The following is an 18,719-nucleotide window of genomic DNA, read 5'->3' as shown; positions in this document are numbered from 1 at the left end:
CCCACATTTAGTGCGGCTCAGTGATTCTAAGGATCTATATTCCAAAACGGCCAATAATCAATACTAGAAAAGTAACTCGGTAAAAACTACCTTAAAACTGAAGAAACGATCTGCATTATATTAGCTTACCGAACAGTAGTTGGATTCGGCATAAGTACTACTACCTTTTTTGTAAACAGAACTAAAGTTAGCTTGTAACAGTGGAAGGGTAAAGCAAATACTTCTGTCAATAAGATAACTAGACCACGAGTATTCTTATCGTTCTTAGGAATAGTAAAGCGAGGGAGACACGCGAGCACGCGCGAAAATTTCCTTCCACGAGGAGATGCCACGCGCGGGAAGCAACTTCTCTCGCGCTCCTTTAATTCGCTTGCTTTACTATCCCTCAGAAAAATATGGGGCTACTCGTAGTCTACAGATAATGGGCGAGCATTCTTAACTTTGGAAAATGTTTGAAATCAGGAGATTTTGAGGTACCTTGTGACTTACTGTTGCGTTACCTTTTCTTTTTAGGGACTGTCACGCACACCAATCTCAACATTAGACGACGCTCAAGCTGACCTATTTCCATTATAGCTAACAGAACAACTAAACAGCCGATCTACCGACATCCCTGTGCGAGGCTAAGGAGTCCCCTGCGCTTCGGTAAAAGCCAGTCTCTTAAATTTTTATTTTTAAATAATGTGAATTTCTGTAAGTGGAATCGCTCTTCTTCCCCCTGCATACATTATTAATGGCAAAAGTGACATTGACTTCAAGCGGTTTGATCAATGTAAGTCTTGGTTTTTTATTAATTTGAAAATTTCAGATTCAGATCAGTGAAATGAAGTACAAGACCGCTGTGCATGTGCATCAGGTTTTCATAGTTCCCATCCTTCTAGTGTTCGACTGTCATTGGCTTGTAGTGCATGATGTAAAGGAAGGTAAGCTATTACAATTTCGTTAATTATTGTGAGATCAAGGTGAAGCTGCTTACTATATAGTTCAATAAGTCGGTCATGAAAACGAGAATTAGCACGGCAGTTGAATTTAGGCCATGTACAAGGCGTCTTCAAAGTACAAAGTTTTTAACCTTTCTGTGAGTCTAACCGAGCGCATTGTATTTGTTTATGAGGTTATACAATGTGGGTTTGCTTTAGGTTTGTACAGTATTTGTCGATTTGAATCCTTTATTTTATACCATTTGCTGCACGCAATAGGAATCACGATACCTATCGCTTTCGTAGATATTGAAAAACTAAAATCACACCAAAATCAGCATCAAAGTTTAGCTTTTATTCTTTGTAGGCGTTGACACTGCACCGTTTTATTTTCGTGTGTAATACCTGAAAACTAGCTGGTGAGCTGTCTCACTGAAGCTAAGCATATCTGCGCAATAAACTTGACTTGACTTGACTATATCCATGGACTCGAAACATGACACAACTCTAGATTTGACTCCGCGGGAAAGGGTACAGAATACAGAATGCAGTAACCGTCTTACTCTTTTGTCACTTGAAACAACTTGTTGTTCAAGACACAATAACAAAAGCATGAACGTTCAGTACAACTGCTCTGTCTTATTACAAAGTATCAATCATTTTCTTTTAGCGGTCATCATAAGCCTCAAAGTTCTATGTCATTTCAGTATGGGACGTCACGACGCCAACAGCACTCACAAAGAACGCAGGTTTAAGGACCAAGGAAGCAAAGGGAAAGTCGCGAGTCAAAATGGACCTCACGGCTGGGGCTTAACGCGGTTTCTGAAACATGAAGCAAACAGAAGTCAGTATTACTACTCCCCCCTGGATCGTACGCTGGTCCATCCCAAGGTTACCCTTAGCAGAATGTCAAAAGTACCCATTCGACCCTCCGATGTTCTAACAGTCCGATCGAACGTCCGATGCTCTTACCACTACACCACCGCGTTTCCAAAGTCACCAATGAAGTACAACGTAATCCATCTGTCCCAGGAGGTAAGTACTATATTCAATTTACACTGAAGTCGCACAAATATCGCAGGCATGCAATTAAATCTTCTCCACCCCCCCCCCCCCTTAATTATAAATCGAAATCATATATTTTTTCTTGCCATATGTGGAATATAATTACTTCTGAAGTAGATACAGCTTTTCACGAAAATACAGCCCTTATCTATTCTTGACGTCAAATAAATATGCTCTATTTCATATTCAAATGCAGAGCTTTGACGGTGTATAAAGGAGAGTACCTTCCCCCCACTCTTCATGCACCTTTTCGGGCGTGTAGAAGATATCAAAAACGTACCTCTCTACCCCACCCCACCCCCTCACGAAATTATGCCCTATTACTCGTTCTTCTATAGTGCCAATTCCTGTTATAAAGGTTGCACTCAGGCCTGCAGCAAGAAGTTCTTCCAAGAGATCAAGATTGTTTAGCGATACTGTCGTATCACCAAGGATGAAGGATAACCAGCATAACTGAGGACTATTGGCGAATCAACATTTCTCAGCATTTGTGCAAGTGGCCGGCTACCTGAGCTGAAGGAAACACCAATCACGCACTTAATTAACCATATAGAGCGATTTTCAATTGAGTGTCGAAAGTAATTTCGCGTTTGCTTTGGTTTTGTATTATTAGCTCTGTGATTGGTTAACAAAACTCGCGCCACTTTCTCAACCAAAGGGAATCCAAACCAAAACCAATCGTGTTTTCGCCGCACGCGTTTTCCCGCGCTTGGCGTCAGTTAGATGTATATGCTTCGAATTCTGATTGGCTCGTTGTGTTGTTTACATCTGTTGCGATTGGACAGAGTAATTACAGTGGTTTTAGTTTGACGACACTCAATTGGAAACCGCTCTAACTTACATCTGTTGCGATTGGACAGAGTAATTACAGTGGTTTTAGTTTGACGACACTCAATTGGAAACCGCCCTAACATATACCTCTTTTACTCCCAGAAACAACCCAGTTATATAAATATATAAATATAAAAGTCTTTATTTCCTCACAAGATAAAAAATACATATATCATGTCACAATACAAGCTAAATCTCGCACAGCTAGTTTCAAGTCCTCGGATGAAACGTGATTATTCCAGTATGCTGCGATTTGTTTCTGCAGGTTTTTCAATTAGCAAATGATGCGGCCATATCAGTTTCCTATCTTTGAAGTGAGACGTTACTTGGGAGTAAAGGGGTTATGAATTTCCTAAGAAGGTTCTTAGTATGTGTAATCAAATGATGACAATTAAAAGGCCCCGGAAATTATTAGAATTTTGACAAAACGCAAGTGATCATGAAATCTATTTCCTAATTTCAAGAGTATATCATTTGATTACCTTTTAATATCATGGGACACAAATTACGCTCACAATCGTGAGTTTTTGACTGGTTTATAATGTTGTATCGAGAAACGTTGCCATAGCAATTTTGTAATTGCACCTGTGAAATTATAAATGAACGCTGAAATTTTGCGTCAAAATTAAGGAGTAATTTGTTACTCATGATATCAGAAAGAACGTTTAGAAGCCTCTGGTTTAAATTTAAATTAAAATGTGCTGTGAAATAAGTAGGAATTTAGCTGTCTGATGATAGCAAGTTTTACTGTGTCAAAGGCAGCAGGAGGTTGCCGAAAATTCATACAAAGTTATCTGCATTTTCAGGATATTTACTTATTCAGGTATAGTAGTGGTTTTTTGTACAGATTCTTGTAGCATAGCCAAATTGTCTTCCAGAAGCAACCTTTGTTAGTGACCATATCTGACAGGACTGTAACAGACAACCCGCTTTTCTGTCTGTACAGAAAATCTTATACCGAATCATAATTTATTTACCAAATGCAAGATTCGTTACAGCTAAATGCAAAGATTTCTTGCCTGCAAGAAGGGATAATGGTTTGAGCTCTTGATCAGTAATTCCTATAAATCGTGTCAAAATTTAAGAAATTAAATTAATCAAATTAAGAAAACAAATTAAATTTGTGCATCGATTTGCCTGTACTTCAAGGAGATGCCTCTTTGCCACCCCTCCCTTCCTACTCAAACTCCCTCCTCCATCCCCACCCTCCCTTCCCCATCCCCAACATAAACATGGACCGTGGGTAAACATGAAATCATGAGAAATTACTACTTCTTTTTTTTTCACTTTTTTATTATATTCTATGAGTCCATTAAATCTTTATTGACCCTAGCTGCTCCTTCCAGTTCCATGATATATAACTTCCGTTACTTACATGAGATCATCTCTTAACTCTCATTTCCTCACAATACAATCATGTGGTCATAATCCCTCACTCATTATATTGCCATCAGATCAAGTCAAATGGGTAAAGCAGCTCTTTCAGAAAAAGATGACAAAACCTCTCCGTGGGCTTAGCTATTAAAGAAATTTTTTTTAAGTCGGGCTTCTGTATTTGTCTTGTGATTAAAAGGCTGTTAGTGCAGAAAAGCCTTATCAATACCATGCTCATGAGTCCATAGCCTACGTTGGCTTTTTGCACTAGTAGCCATTCAATCACATAATTGGTATATAGGCATGCGATTTCTAGTGGTCTTCATTTGAGCTGGCGTTACCCATTTAACATTTCATGACTTTTGCTCCCTCGTAATCACGCTCAAAACAGTTAAAAGTACATATTCTTCTCCAGCGGCATTTCCTTGGGATACTCACACTTGATGCGCTTCATGGTCAAAATTGCAATTGGAAGAAAAATCCTTTGACAAAGTCGTTGCTTTGGCTTAATTTGTATGCATGCATTAGGTGACCTAAATCGTTCCTTTTTTAATTGAATTGCACTCAATTGCTCTGATTAAGAGTTTTTTCTATTCCCGTCAAGGATGTGGTCACTAGTAGAGGTTATAGATATCCCAATAATCTGACTTGCGGCTCTTTTGCGAAAGTTGCTCAGTCGTGCAATATTTAAAATATTTTGCTTCCCAGAGTTACACTTACTGATGTGGTTCCAATTTTGGCGTCTGAAAAATGTATAAATAAATTAACCAAATTATGGAATTAGGGAGCAATCTATTCAATTAAAGCAAATTGCAAAATTGAAAATTAAGATTTATTTTCCAGTCTTCATCTCGACTCTGGGGAATTACAAGATTAAGTCAGCAGTTGCGATGCCAATAATTTTTTAGTTAGAATTGGGTTTAGTTAACAGTTGGTAGACATTCCGTGGTAAGAGTTTGGTTTGTTTCCTTCTTCGAAAAAGGAACAGATGTTAGTTAAAGAGATTTTTCATTTGGAAAACGATTATTGTGTTTAAGTCACTTGGTTGAAAGAGTAACTTGGATCAAGTTAAGATTTCTCCAAAAATAGCGCGATAAGAAACAGACTAAACGTAGTGAGGTTGAAATACATAACCACGCATTGGTCTCCATTATATTATTTAACGTTCTTATTATACTATTTATAGATTCTAATGAAGTAGTTTTCTGTGGATTTGCTAGAAGTTTGAAAATTGACGAGGCATGTTACTATGGAAACAAGTTTAGAGCCTACTTACTTGTTAATACGATGTTTAGTGATGCCTTGAAACCCGATTTTTTTTTTTTTTTTTAAACCAGAAAAATGTTTTTCTAATTGACCTCCTTTCTGTTTCAAAGACCACAAGACATCGGTAGATAGGGACAACTTCTTATTAAATAATTTTATGATTGACCATAAATTTTCAAGGGTGTTCCCTGTTGGGAACTTCTCGATACTATCAACAATTACATGAAATACAAAAATGTCTCGTTCTGTTACCTATCGTCACGTTGATCAGTTTTCCTTTATGTTAACGTTAAATCGATGTATGGAATATTCACAGAATGCTCAGCTATCATATTTTTGTTGTTATACTGAGAAAGAGAGAGAAGAGATGTCTATCCGGTCATTGTATATAGTCTTTACTGTTTACAGACATTTAGAGAAAAATGTTGAAGGCAGTATAGTTTTGCTGATTCGATTGTCTTGTAAGCATAGCAAGTGATCTGTTACATCGAAGTCGCGCGTTTTCAAGCAAGACAATCTTTAAAAATAGTACTGGACAGACCGCCAAGAAAACACAAAATAATCGACATCGGTTTTTTTTTTTTGTTTTGCCTGAATATTAAAAATTCTAATTTGGATTTAAAGTGTTCATGAAGTACAGTTAGATTGATAGTGACCTTGGAACACCTAAATTCGTCTTTATGCTTTATAATTTGAGCTGATCCTAATCTAACCTTAACAACGCAATAACTGGTAACGTAGGAGGAATTTTAGGTGTCTCAAGTCAATTGTATAAATTCACCAACCGAGCTCTCTTTTGTCTGGCAGCAAACACCTCTAAATGGGACTCAATGCGTGACAAACGCACACTGTGAGAGTAGGGTAAGAAGTTAGGGTCAGGATTTAGTGTTACCGTCAGTCAGGTAAAGAGTTAATGGCTAGGTTTAGGTAACGATTAGGGTTAGAATAAGAAATTCAGTCAGGATTTAGGGATAGACTTGCATTGCGTTATCAGCCAGGATATGGAGCTACTGTTGCTAGATTTAGACAGTTGTCAGCGCAGTGTGCTTCTGCCTTGCCCTGAGTTACATTCATTTGTTGAGAAAGTTTACTGGAGAACATGTTCAATCATGATTATCTATCAAATTGAGCTCGGCACTCGAGACGCAATATTGACGCTTGGGATTGTGTGACACTGGAGCTAAATAGTCGGCCAAATTTCTAAGGTTAAAACTTAGGAATTTTCATTGCTGAGTCTCAATCTACAAATGATTTATGACTTGAAGGAACGTTAGTTTTAAGCGGTTAACATTTGCTGACATACTGCCTTCATCTGTAGCTTTCGTGAGTGGCTTTCACACATCCAATGGTCTTCTAAATGGAAGGTTTAGTTTGCGGCAATGTGATTTGGACTGGATAACTTTCTCGCGTTCTCACTTGAGGTACAGGATTTCGTAATAGTGAAAATAAACAAAATGTTATTGAATGCAACTTACAAATATTATCAGTATGCAGATGAATTCTAACCACAGGTGACATATTAGAACTCTAAGTTAAACAATTAAAATAAAACTATCTGCTTTTCACGCATGTCGTGTACGTTTATATGCACTATCATATTGTATTCAGAATTGTTAAAGAAACCACTGTAACCGGGTTTAAAACTATTAAAGATATTTTTTAAAAACCTTTGTATCAGTACACTCTGGTGGAACAGCTAGCTTGCTCCCTGCAGTCTCTTGGAGAACTAAACTTGAAATTTTCACTCTAGTCGGTGAAATTTTACTCTCTCCAAGTAAGCACTTTTATGTATCGCTACCACAACATCGTTTTGTCAAATTTATCAAACTGACAATCAAACTCGTGTTTCATGGACCACTGCTTAAAAGAAAGAAAAAACTAAGTACAATCGCGTCAGTTTTCAAAGTAAATTTTAAAATAGTTACTGAAAAATGAAATTTCAATATTTTTTATTTGTGAACGATTTTACAGTTTTGACTGTTCAGAAATAATTTCGGATGCGAAAAATAGGGTACAGTTCCTGTAAGGAAAAGTAACTGAATTCTAAATGTCCTCCTCCTACTCCTCAATATAAAAAAAAAAATGCCTGAACAAAAGTTTTTAATGCTTTTTAGAGTGGCGGTTCTCATCATTTTCATCCTAATACAGTACACTATAATTTTAGGATTTTATTCGCTTTCTTGCAGTGACCAAGGTGTTAGTATTATCTAAGCCAAATGTTTGTCCTTATGCTATATAGTCTACTTTTCGGCTTTTTTCCATCTAATGAAGTGGTTTGTTCGCAAGACCAATTTTCATACTAATACAACATGCTGTAATTTTCCGATATTTGTTGCTTTTTATTATTTTGGGCCTAATTTTCATACTAAGACTATAGACTATGAATTTTTGACTTAATTCTCATCGTAATACTATAGACTATGGATTTTCGCCTAATTATAATCCGAATACTATACACAATGGATTTTGGTCTGATTTTCATCCTAATGCTATAGACTATGGATTTTGAACTAATTTTCAACCTAATACTATATACTATGGATTTTGGACTAATTTTAATCCTAATACTATAGACTATAGATTTTAACATAATTTTATCCTAATACTATAGATTATGGATTTTGACTTAATTTTCATCCTAATACTCTAGACTATAGATTTGGACCTAATTTTACTCCTACTACTATAGGCAATGGATTTTGACCTAATTTTAATCCTCATACTATAGACTATGGATTTCAACCTAATTTTATCCTAATACTATAGATTATGGACTTTCACTTAATTTTCAAACTAATACTCTAGACTATCGATTTTGACCTAATTTTCATCCCAAGTTTTACGACACGCCAAGATCCCTAGGAACAAAAACGAGAAACGAAAAATGGCGAATTGAAAATTTGGTCATTTTTGACCCAAAACCCTGGGCTTACCCTTTTTTGGGACGCAAAATGAATATTAATTAAAAAGCTTCCAATCGACTCAGTGTGTGCGAAAACGTCCCTTGAGTCCAGTTTTAGTTCTCGCAAGGGACCAGGGACAAAGAAAAAGCCCACAAAAGATGAAGTCAGGATGAGGGTTAAACAGAAAATTCTTTGTCAAAGCGTTATTTTGACTTAAAAATGATTCCCAAGGGATTTTTTCGACACGTGGAGATCCCTGGGGGCATGAACAAGTGAAAAACGCCCATTTCAAAATTTGGTGATTTTTGACCTAAAACCCTGGGTTTACCCTTTCGAAAAAGGTCGATTTTTGGACGCAAGATAAATATTAATTAAAAAGCTTTCAATCAAATCAGTATGTCCGACAACATCCCCTGAGACACTTAGGCCTCCCAAGGGACCAAGGAGAAGGAAATAGCCCACAAAAGATGAAGTCAGGGTGAAGGTTAAACAGAAAATTCTTTTTCAGGGCGTTATTCGCACTTAAAAATGATTCCTAAGAGATTTTTTCGAAACGCGGAGATCACTAAAATAGACTTTTTTCCAGGGTTGTGGGCTAATTCTTTGTCCGTAGCCCCTTGGGAGGCCTAAAAAGTTTCTCAGGGGACGTTTTTGGACACACTGATTCATTTGGAAGCTTTTTAAAGAACATTTGTTGGGGGTCCAAAAATCGACTTTTTTCTAAGGTTTTGGTCACAAATGATCAAATTTGGAAGTCGGCATTTTTCACTCGCTTATGTCCCTATATGGATCTCCGCGTGTCGAAAAAATCCCTTGGGAATCATTTTTAAGTGCAAATAACGCCCCGACAAAGAATTTTCTCTTTAAGGTTACGTTCACACGGGACCGGATCCAAATGGTTCCGATCTAAAAATTGTGACGGATAGGCCTTTTGTTCACACGGGACCTGCTTACCGTACCGTCAATCCGTTCCCGTTCAGGTCCAATAACTAGACCTTCAAAAAAGCAGGTCCGGTTTTGGAACCGTTTCGGACCTAAATGGATCTGTCACCATGTAAAGGTCTGTAAACACCTGGACCGGTTCGTTTCGGTACTAGCAGTGCAATTTAGCTGGGTACTAGTTGAATTTATCGTGAAAACACTCTTATCTCTGCCGTTAGGATATTCAGCTATTTGTGAGGCATCGGATATCTCGGAGGGATAACTTTCGAGAAACCTTTCAACGATGTCTTCATATTTCCTTTTAACAATTTCCCAATCGTTTCCGTTTGAAGCCTGGTAGGCTTTGAAATCTTTAATAACTTTTAAGTGAAGGGGTAATTCATCGTCCGTCCAGCTGAAGGCTTTACCTCCTTACTCAATCAATTTAGCCTTCTTCGGCGACATTTTAAATTAAAGCTTTAACCTGTATTCTGCGCATGCTTAACTGGTACAAACAGCTGCTTTTCTTACCTCGATTCAGTACGAAACCATAACAGCCCATTACCGTGTGGCCTGACGTTGATAACCAGAGCAGTAACCGTGTGAACACAAATGGTCCGTTCCAGGATAGGGTCGGGTCCATTTTGGACCGGTCCCGTGTGAACATAGCCTAACCCTCACCCTGACTTCATCTTTTGTGGGCTATTTCTTTGTCCCTGGTCCCTTGGGACGCCTAAAGAGTAACTGAGGGGACGTTTTCGGACAAACGGATTAATTTGGAAGCTTTTTAAAGAATATTTCTCGGGAGTCCAAAAATCGACATTTTTCCAAGGGGTAAGTCAAGGGTTTTCGCTCAAAAATGACCACATTTTAAAGTCGGCATTTTTCACTAGTTTATGGCCCTAGCGATATCCGCGTGTCAAAACATCCCTTGGGAATTATTTTTCAGTGAAAATAACGCCCTGACAAAGAATTTCCAGTTTATCAGTCACCCAGACTTCATCTTTTGTGGGATATTTCTTTGTCCCCTGGACCTTTGGCAGACCAAAATGTGTCTCAGGGGACGTTTTCAGACAAATTGATTCGATTGGAAGCTTTTAAAAGAATATTTGTTTTTCGTTCCAAAATCGACTTTTTGCCAAGATGTAAGCCCACGGTCTGGAGTCAAAAATGACCAAATTTTAAAGTCGTCATTTTTCACTCCTTTATGTCCCTAGCCATCTCGGCGTGTCGTAAAATTTCCTTGGATATCATTTTTAATTGCAAATAACGCCCTGAAGAAGAATTTTCTTTTTTACCCTTCTCCTGTCTCTATCTTTTGTGGGCTATTTCTTTGACCCTGGTCCCTAAAGAGGCCGAAAACGTGTCTCAGGGGACGTCTTAGGACATACTGATTCGATTGGGAGTTTTTAAAAGAATATTTGTTCTTCGTCCAAAAATCGAGTTTTTCCCAAAGGGTAAGCCCACGGTTTTTTGTCACAAATGACCAAATTTTGAAGTCGGCATGTTTCACTCCTTTAGGTCCCTAGCCATCTCGGCGTGTCGTAAAATTCCCTTGGGAATCATTTTTTACTGCAATTAACGCCCTTAGGAAGAATTTTCCTTTTTATCGTTATCCTGACTTCATCTTTTGTGGGCAATTTCTTTCTCCCTGGTCCCTAAGCAGGAACAAAACGTGTCTCAGGTTATGTTTTCGGACATACTGATTCGATTGAAAGCTTTAAAAAGAATATTTGTTTTTCGTCCCAAAATCGACTTTTTGCCTAGGGGTAAGCCCACGGCTTTGAGTAGAAAATGACCAAATTTTGATGTCGACATTTTTCACTCCTTTATGTCCCTAGCCATCTCGGCGTGTCGTAAAATTCCCTTCGGAATCATTTTTAAGTGCAAACAAAAACCCTAAGGAAGAATTTTCTTTTTTACCCTTATCCTGAGTCCATCTTTTGTGGGCTATTTCTTTGTCCCTGGTCCCTGGAGAGGCCCAAAACGTGTCTCAGGAGACGTTTTCGGACATACTGATTCGATTGAAAGCTTTTAAAAGAAATTTTGTTTTTCGTCCCAAAATGGACTTTTTGCCTAGGGGTAAGCCCACGGTTTCGGGTCGAAAATGACCAAATTTTGAAGTCGTCATTTTTCACTCCTTTATGTTCCTAGCCATCTCGGCGTGTCGTAAAATTTCCTTGGAAATCATTCTTAGGTGCAAATAACGCCCTGAGAAAGAATTTTCTCTTTTACCCTTCCCCTGACTCCATCTTTTGTGGGCTATTTCTTTGTCCCTGGTCCCTAGGGAGAGACAAAGCTGTCTACGGGGACGTTTTCAGCCATACTGATTTGATTGTAACCTTTAAAAGAAGATTAAGTTTGCGTCCGAAAATCGAATTTTGGCCTACGGGTAAGCCCACGGTTTTGGTTCAAAAATGACCAAATTTTGATGTCGGCATTTTTCACTCCTTTATGTCCCTAGCCATCTCGGCGTGTCGTAAAATTTCCTTGGAAATCATTTTTAAATGCAAATAACGCCCTGAGAAAGAATTTTCTTTTTTACCCTTATCCTGACTCCATCTTTTGTGGGCTATTTCTTTGTCCCTGGTCCCTAGAGAGGCCCAAAACGTGTCTCAGGAGACGCCTAAGGACATACTGACTCGATTCAAAGCTTTTAAAAGAATATTTGTTTTTCGTCCAAAAATCGAGTTTTTCCCAAGGGATAAGCCCACGGTTTTTTGTCAAAAATGATCAAATTTTAAAGTAGGCATGTTTCACTCCTTTATGTCCCTAGCCATCTCGGCGTGTCATAAAATTCCCTTGTGAATCATTGTTAAGTGCATATAACCTCCTAATGAAAAATTTTCTTTTTTACCCTTATCCTGACTCCATCTTATGTGGGCTATTTCTTTGTCCCTGGTCCATGGAGAGGCCCAAAACGTGTCTCAGAGGACGTTTTCAGACATACTGATTCGATTAGAAGCTTTTAAAGGAATATTTCTTTTTCGTCCCTCTATCCACTTTTTGCCTAGGGGTAAGCCCACGGTCTTGGGTCAAAATTGACCAAATTTTGAACTCGCCTGATTTCACTTCTTTATGTCCCTAGGCATCTCGGCGTGTCGTAGAATTCCCTTGGGAATCATTTTTAAGTACAAATAACGCCCTGGGGAAGAATTTTCTTTTTTACCCTTACCCTGATTCCATCTTTTGTGGGCTATTTCTTTGTCCCTAGTCCCTTGGGAGGCCCAAAACGTGTCTAAGGGGACGTTTTCGGACATACTAATTCGATTGGAAGTTTTTAAAAGAATATTTGTTTTTCGTCCCAAAATTGACTTTTTGGCAAGGGGTAAGCCCACGGTTTTGGGTCAAAAATGACTAAATTTTGATATCGGCATTTTTCACTCGTTTATGTCTGTAACCATCTCGGCGTGTCGTAAAATTCCCTTGGGAATCATTTTTTAAGTGCAAATAACGCCCTGAGGAAGAATTTTCTTTTCTCCCGTTACCCTGACTCCATCTTTTGTGGGCTATTTCTTTGCCCCTGGGTTTTGGAGAGACCCAAAACGTGTTTTAGGGGACGTTTTCGGATATACTGATTCGATTGGAAGCTTTTAAAAGAATATTTGTTTTTCGTCCGAATATCCACTTTTTGCCTGGGGGTAAGCCCACGGTTTTGGTTCAAAATTGACCAAATTTTGATGTCGGCATTTTTCACTCCTTTATGTCCTTAGCCATCTCGGCGTATCGTATTATTCCCTTGGGAATCATTTTTAAGTGCAAATAACGCCCTGAGGAAGAATTTTCTCTTTTACCCTTATCCTGAGTCCATCTTTTGTGGGCTATTTCTTTGTCCCTAGTCCCTTGGGAGGCCCAAAACGTGTCTAAGGGGACGTTTTCGGACATACTGATTCGATTGGAAGCTTTTAAAAGAATATTTGTTTTCCGTCCCAAAATCGACTTTTTGCCAAATGGTAAGCCCACGGTTTTGGGTCCAAAATAACCAAATTTTGAAGTCGGCATTTTTCACTCTTTTATGTCTGTAGCCATCTCGGCGTGTCGTAAAATTCCCTTGGGAATTATTTTGAAGTGCAAATAACGCCCTGAGGAAGAATTTTCTTTTTTACCCTTCTCCTGACTTCATCTTTTGTGGGCTATTTCTTTGTCCCTGGGTTCTGGAGAGGCCCAAAACGTGTCTCAGGGGACCTTTTCGGGCATATTGTTTCCATTAAAAGCTTTTAAAAGAATATTTGTTTTTCGTCTAAAAATCAAGTTTTTCCAAAAGGGTAAGCTCACGGTTTTGGGTCACAAATGACCAAATTTTGAAGTCGGCATGTTTCACTCCTTTAGGTCCCTAGCCATCTCGGCGTGTCGTAAAATTCCCTTGGGAATCATTTTTTACTGCAATTAACGCCCTTAGGAAGAATTTTCCTTTTTATCGTTATCCTGACTTCATCTTTTGTGGGCAATTTCTTTCTCCCTGGTCCCTAAGCAGGAACAAAACGTGTCTCAGGTTATGTTTTCGGACATACTGATTCGATTGAAAGCTTTAAAAAGAATATTTGTTTTTCGTCCCAAAATCGACTTTTTGCCTAGGGGTAAGCCCACGGCTTTGAGTAGAAAATGACCAAATTTTGATGTCGACATTTTTCACTCCTTTATGTCCCTAGCCATCTCGGCGTGTCGTAAAATTCCCTTCGGAATCATTTTTAAGTGCAAACAAAAACCCTAAGGAAGAATTTTCTTTTTTACCCTTATCCTGAGTCCATCTTTTGTGGGCTATTTCTTTGTCCCTGGTCCCTGGAGAGGCCCAAAACGTGTCTCAGGAGACGTTTTCGGACATACTGATTCGATTGAAAGCTTTTAAAAGAAATTTTGTTTTTCGTCCCAAAATGGACTTTTTGCCTAGGGGTAAGCCCACGGTTTCGGGTCGAAAATGACCAAATTTTGAAGTCGTCATTTTTCACTCCTTTATGTTCCTAGCCATCTCGGCGTGTCGTAAAATTTCCTTGGAAATCATTCTTAGGTGCAAATAACGCCCTGAGAAAGAATTTTCTCTTTTACCCTTCCCCTGACTCCATCTTTTGTGGGCTATTTCTTTGTCCCTGGTCCCTAGGGAGAGACAAAGCTGTCTACGGGGACGTTTTCAGCCATACTGATTTGATTGTAACCTTTAAAAGAAGATTAAGTTTGCGTCCGAAAATCGAATTTTGGCCTACGGGTAAGCCCACGGTTTTGGTTCAAAAATGACCAAATTTTGATGTCGGCATTTTTCACTCCTTTATGTCCCTAGCCATCTCGGCGTGTCGTAAAATTTCCTTGGAAATCATTTTTAAATGCAAATAACGCCCTGAGAAAGAATTTTCTTTTTTACCCTTATCCTGACTCCATCTTTTGTGGGCTATTTCTTTGTCCCTGGTCCCTAGAGAGGCCCAAAACGTGTCTCAGGAGACGCCTAAGGACATACTGACTCGATTCAAAGCTTTTAAAAGAATATTTGTTTTTCGTCCAAAAATCGAGTTTTTCCCAAGGGATAAGCCCACGGTTTTTTGTCAAAAATGATCAAATTTTGAAGTAGGCATGTTTCACTCCTTTATGTCCCTAGCCATCTCGGCGTGTCATAAAATTCCCTTGTGAATCATTGTTAAGTGCATATAACCTCCTAATGAAAAATTTTCTTTTTTACCCTTATCCTGACTCCATCTTATGTGGGCTATTTCTTTGTCCCTGGTCCATGGAGAGGCCCAAAACGTGTCTCAGAGGACGTTTTCAGACATACTGATTCGATTAGAAGCTTTTAAAGGAATATTTCTTTTTCGTCCCTCTATCCACTTTTTGCCTAGGGGTAAGCCCACGGTCTTGGGTCAAAATTGACCAAATTTTGAACTCGCCTGATTTCACTTCTTTATGTCCCTAGGCATCTCGGCGTGTCGTAGAATTCCCTTGGGAATCATTTTTAAGTACAAATAACGCCCTGGGGAAGAATTTTCTTTTTTACCCTTACCCTGATTCCATCTTTTGTGGGCTATTTCTTTGTCCCTAGTCCCTTGGGAGGCCCAAAACGTGTCTAAGGGGACGTTTTTGGACATACTAATTCGATTGGAAGTTTTTAAAAGAATATTTGTTTTTCGTCCCAAAATTGACTTTTTGGCAAGGGGTAAGCCCACGGTTTTGGGTCAAAAATGACTAAATTTTGATATCGGCATTTTTCACTCGTTTATGTCTGTAACCATCTCGGCGTGTCGTAAAATTCCCTTGGGAATCATTTTTTAAGTGCAAATAACGCCCTGAGGAAGAATTTTCTTTTCTCCCGTTACCCTGACTCCATCTTTTGTGGGCTATTTCTTAGCCCCTGGGTTTTGGAGAGACCCAAAACATGTTTTAGGGGACGTTTTCGGATATACTGATTCGATTGGAAGCTTTTAAAAGAATATTTGTTTTTCGTCCGAATATCCACTTTTTGCCTGGGGGTAAGCCCACGGTTTTGGTTCAAAATTGACCAAATTTTGATGTCGGCATTTTTCACTCCTTTATGTCCTTAGCCATCTCGGCGTATCGTATTATTCCCTTGGGAATCATTTTTAAGTGCAAATAACGCCCTGAGGAAGAATTTTCTCTTTTACCCTTATCCTGAGTCCATCTTTTGTGGGCTATTTCTTTGTCCCTAGTCCCTTGGGAGGCCCAAAACGTGTCTAAGGGGACGTTTTCGGACATACTGATTCGATTGGAAGCTTTTAAAAGAATATTTGTTTTCCGTCCCAAAATCGACTTTTTGCCAAATGGTAAGCCCACGGTTTTGGGTCCAAAATAACCAAATTTTGAAGTCGGCATTTTTCACTCTTTTATGTCTGTAGCCATCTCGGCGTGTCGTAAAATTCCCTTGGGAATTATTTTGAAGTGCAAATAACGCCCTGAGGAAGAATTTTCTTTTTTACCCTTCTCCTGACTTCATCTTTTGTGGGCTATTTCTTTGTCCCTGGGTTCTGGAGAGGCCCAAAACGTGTCTCAGGGGACCTTTTCGGGCATATTGTTTCCATTAAAAGCTTTTAAAAGAATATTTGTTTTTCGTCTAAAAATCAAGTTTTTCCAAAAGGGTAAGCTCACGGTTTTGGGTCAAAAATGACCAATTTTAATCTCGACGTCGGCATTTTTCACATGTCTCTACCCATCTAGGCGTGTCGTAAAAGTCCCTTGGGAATCATTTTTAAGTGCATATAACCCCTTGAGGAAGAATTTTCTTTTTTATCGTTATCCTAACTTTATCTTTTGTGGGCAATTTCTTTCTCCTTGGTCCCTAAGGATGCCCAAAACGTGTCTCAGGGGACGTTTTCGGACATGCTGATTCGATTGGAAGCTTTTAAAAGAATATTTCTTTTTTCGTCCCAAAATCGACATTTTGCCAAGAAGTAAGCCCACGGTTTTGGGTCAACAATGACCAAATTTTGAAGTCGGCATTTTTCACTCCTTTATTTCCCTAGGGATCTCGGCGTGTTGTAAAATTCCCTTGGGAATCATTTCTCAGTGCAAATAACGCCCTGAGAAAGAATTTCTTTTTCCGCCTTATCCTGACTTCATTTTTTTTTGGGCTATTTCTTTGTCCCGGGTTCCTTGGGAGGACTAAAACGTGTCTCAAGGGACGTTTCAGGACATACTGATTCAATTGGAAGCTTTTAAAAGAATATTTGTTTTTCGTCCCAAAATCGACTTTTTGCCTAGGGGTAAGCCCACGGCTATGGGTGGAAAATGACCAAATTTTGAAGTGGGCATTTTTCACTCCTTTATGTCCCTAGCCATCTCGGCGTGTCATAAAATTCCCTTCGGAATCATTTGTAAGTGCAAATAACGCCCTGAGGAAGAATTTTCTTTTTTACCCTTCTCCTGACTCCATCTTTTGTGGGCTATTTCTTTGTCCCTGGTCCATGGAGAGGCCCAAAACGTGTCTCAGGGAACGATTTCGGACATACTGATTCGATTAGAAGCTTTTAAAAGAATATTTGTTTTTCGTCCTCATATCCACTTTTTGCCTAAAGGTAAGCCCACGGTCTTGGGTCAAAATTGACCAAATTTTTGAACTCGCCTCATTTCACTTCTTTATGTCCCTAGGCATCTCGGCGTGTCGTAGAATTCCCTTGGGAATCATTTTTAAGTACAAATAACGCCCTGGGGAAGAATTTTCTTTTTTACCCTTACCCTGATTCCATCTTTTTTGGGCTATTTCTTTGTCCCTAGTCCCTTGGGAGGCCCAAAACGTGTCTAAGGGAACGTTTTCGGACATACTAATTCGATTGGAAGCTTTTAAAAGAATATTTGTTTTTCGTCCTCATATCCACTTTTTGCCTAAAGGTAAGCCCACGGTCTTGGGTCAAAATTGACCAAATTTTTGAACTCGCCTTATTTCACTTCTTTATGTCCCTAGGCATCTCGGCGTGTAGTAGAATTCCCTTGGGAATCATTTTTAAGTACAAATAACGCCCTGGGGAAGAATTTTCTTTTTTACCCTTACCCTGATTCCATTTTTTTTGGGCTATTTCTTTGTCCCTAGTCCCTTGGGAGGCCTAAAACGTGTCTAAGGGGACGTTTTCGGACATACTAATTCGATTGGAAGCTTTTAAAAGAATATTTGTTTTTCGTCCCAAAATCGACTTTTTGGCAAGGGGTAAGCCCACGGTTTTGGGTCAAAAATGACCAAATTTTGAAGTCGGCATTTTTCACTCGTTTATATCTGTAACCATCTCGGCGTGTCGTAAAATTCTCTTGGGAATCATTTTTTAAGTGCAAATAACGCCCTGAGGAAGAATTTTCTTTTTTACCGTCACCCTGACTCCATCTTTTGTGGGCTATTTCTTTGTTCCTGGGTTCTGGAGAGGCCCAAAACGGCTTTGGGTAGAAAATGACCAAATTTTGATGTCGGCAGTTTTCACTCCTTTATGTCCCTAGCCATCTCGGCGTGTCATAAATCTCCCTTGTGAATCATTTTTAAGTGCATATAACCTCCTAATGAAAAATTTTCTTTTTTACCCTTATCCTGACTCCATCTTTTGTGGGCTATTTCTTTGTCCCTGGTCCATGGAGAGGCCCAAAACGTGTCTCAGGGGACGTTTTCGGACATACTGATTCGATTAAAAGCTTTTAAAAGAATATTTGTTTTTCGTCCCTATATCCACTTTTACGTAGGGGTAATTTTTGAAATCGACTTTTTCGTAGGGGTAATTTCACCCGTTTTGGTTCAAAAATGACCAAATTTTGAAGTGGGCTTTTTTCACCTCTTTATGTCCCTACACATTTCGACGTGTCGTAAAATTTTCTCGAAAATCATTTTTAACTGCAAATAACGCCCTGATGAAGAATTTTCTCTTTTACCCTTATCCTGACTCCATCTATTGTGGGCTATTTCTTTGTCCCTGGTCCCTAGGGAGAGACAAACCTGTCACAAGGGACGTTTTCGGACATACTGATTCGA

General features: G+C 39.0%; 1 protein-coding gene across 1 annotated transcript in view; it reads left to right on the top strand.

The window, feature by feature from the left end:
- Nucleotides 1-1,614: 1,614 nt before the first annotated feature.
- LOC146470589 (uncharacterized) overlaps nt 1,615-18,719 on the top strand; it is a 38,993-nt gene continuing 21,888 nt past the window's right edge. Inside the window, exon 1 of the mRNA XM_085121757.1 lies at nt 1,615-1,955. The gene's annotated coding sequence lies outside the window, so the exon portion shown is untranslated. The remainder of the gene's footprint in view (nt 1,956-18,719) is intronic.

The sequence above is a fragment of the Pavona decussata genome, unplaced genomic scaffold (assembly GCF_977016875.1).
Source record: "Pavona decussata unplaced genomic scaffold, jaPavDecu1.1 SCAFFOLD_113, whole genome shotgun sequence".
Lineage (NCBI taxonomy): Eukaryota > Metazoa > Cnidaria > Anthozoa > Scleractinia > Agariciidae > Pavona > Pavona decussata.
This window is presented reverse-complemented; position numbering and strand designations above follow the sequence as displayed.